General features: G+C 35.4%; 1 pseudogene; it reads right to left on the bottom strand.

The window, feature by feature from the left end:
- Window positions 1-808: 808 nt before the first annotated feature.
- On the bottom strand, window positions 809-1,301 carry LOC112316991 (FUN14 domain-containing protein 1-like; annotated as a pseudogene).
- Window positions 1,302-2,425: the final 1,124 nt, after the last annotated feature.

The raw sequence follows: 2,425 nt of genomic DNA, 5'->3' as shown, positions 1-2,425 counted from the left end.
GGGCGGCAGTGGAGCCGGGTTGTTTTTCCTCCTCTAAAACCTAGGTGTGTCTTATGGTCCAGTGTGTCTTATAGTCCAAAAAATACAGTAATTAGAACTTTAGAACTGAGAAAGGAGGTTCATTCAAAGTTAATAAAATAAAGCCATGAACCAATTGTATGTTCCCTCAAAATAATTATTTCTTCCAGGCTGCCAGGATAAATAAATAAAATTATTATAAGCTTACATACAAGATATATTTTTACAACTATAGATATCAAAGAAAGAAAAAAAAGCTTTAAATATGTAATATTTCCTTAGAACACCCTTCCCTGAAATTGTTTATTACAGTTATTATATAAGCAGAGTAAGAATTGCAGGAAAAAAACCCTAAAAATTGGTATTAAATCTGTATAACATCTTTAATAATTCTACTATTTCTAAATCCTTCTACAAAAGAGCATTGCAGTTCTTCAGTTTATTGCCAACATTACCTTTTTTTAAAAAAGCCCTAATGTTGTAGCTGTAATACAAAGTTGTATTTATTGGCTCTACACTATAAAGCAGGATGAAGAACATCTGATTTAAATCAATGGAAGCCATGTTCTGCTCAGGAATACTACTGTACATATACCACATAGATTGTTTTACAGCAGATACTAATTTGCCAGCCTTCAGATGACACTATGCTAAGATGTGAGTTTCATACTGTTTGTCTCGTCGTTTCTTGTCGCCTTGGACAGCCTAGTGGCATGCAATGTTGAGACCACCTTGTCGCCACCACCACCTTGCTCACAGGTGACTCTGCTGTGTTAGAACACTCATATCCTTAAGATGCAAGACCTAGCAAAAAGCCTGCCTCAAATCCGCTGGATATCGCTATGTTCTGTTGAGCAAATTCTGTTGCCTCTTCAGTTATGTTGTTGATTTCAGGTGCTGCCTTATTTGCTCATTTCCAGGTCTGTCTTTTTGCTTTGTTTACATCTTTTCACCTTTCTTCCCCTCAGTCTGCACATAGCCTCTGTGAGTAGCAATCTGAAGGAGAAGAGAGCCACCCCTACGTGTAGTTGCACGTTTTCCAACTTTCTGAAACAAAAATCCTGCGCACCAGCCAGTCACTCCGGGGTGGCTACTGGGTGTTTTTCTACCATAGGTCCAGAACTGTGGCCAAAACCACGATTGCACCAGTGGTATCTTCTTGCCTGCTCAGTTAAATCCAACGCTTCCTAAGAGTCATCATCATACTCCTGGGGAGAGGGAGGGTCTGGGTCGCCAGGATATACTGCCGGTGGCCTGTATTGAAGGTGGTCACCCGCCGCCATCATCTCCCCACTACTTTGAGAGCCGCTCTAGGCCCAGGTGGAAGTCTGTGGTCTCTGTTCTTCTCCTTCTCTCAGATATGATTAAATAATCATTTACATTTATCATTCTAAATTTGAATGGGCTGAATTTTCTACATACACAGTAATAAAAAGCTATACGGTGTTCCAATAGAAAACATTAGAGATCAAGATTATGTAAATAAAAATTAACTGAATGAATATATATATCTGATAAAGTTCATTTTTATGTACATACATTTATTTAATTTGATGATATAGACACAAAGAAGTCTCAAGTTTTGAAAGAATCAGTAATACCAGCAAAAAGATGGTTTTTGAAATGTAGCTAATTATAAATAAACATAAAAATATAAATTATAAATTCATATGAAAATATAAATTATAAATGTTTTGATATTTTTAATGAAGCCCAATATAGATCAAGCATTACAAAGTAAACCACACTGGAAATTACAAAATATTAAGACTGAAAGATAATAACTAAGTATCAAAGCAAGAGGGATAAAACTAGAGCAGTAATTCACAATATCATTAAAGTTTTAAAAGTATATTTTATAAATACTATAATGAAACCAAATGCACAACACTGTTTCAGTTCAGGCTGACGTAAGTACCACAGACTGCATAACTAATAAACAAAAGAACTTATTTCTCACAGTTCTAAAGGCTGTAAGTCTGGGATAACTGTGTCAGCATGGTTGTGTTCTTCCTCGTTGCTGACTTTCAATTCCTCGCTGTCCTCACAAGGCAGAGAGCAGAGAGGAAGCATTCTCTTTAGTGACTCTATAAAGACACTAATCCCATTCACGAGAGCTCCACCCTTGCACCTCATCTAATCCTGATTACATAGTTAAGCCCCTCCTCCTAACACCAAAAATAATTTAGTGAAAGTGCAACAAAATAAATAAGAAATAACTCTAAAGTACAGATAATGATGATAACAGCAGAACTCATGAAAAAGAAAACCAAAAATGAGAGAGATTCAAAGGTACAGAAAACAAAACTCTTAAAAAAAAATCAATGCAATAAATACAGTTATTTTTATGACATAAAAAGTAATATTTTAAACAAAACATTTGAAAAGAAAAATGTTAGAGGAATAA

This window comes from Desmodus rotundus, chromosome 7, assembly GCF_022682495.2.
Source record: "Desmodus rotundus isolate HL8 chromosome 7, HLdesRot8A.1, whole genome shotgun sequence".
NCBI lineage: Eukaryota > Metazoa > Chordata > Mammalia > Chiroptera > Phyllostomidae > Desmodus > Desmodus rotundus.
Note: the sequence above shows the minus strand (reverse complement) of the source record. Positions and strands in the feature narration are given on the sequence as shown.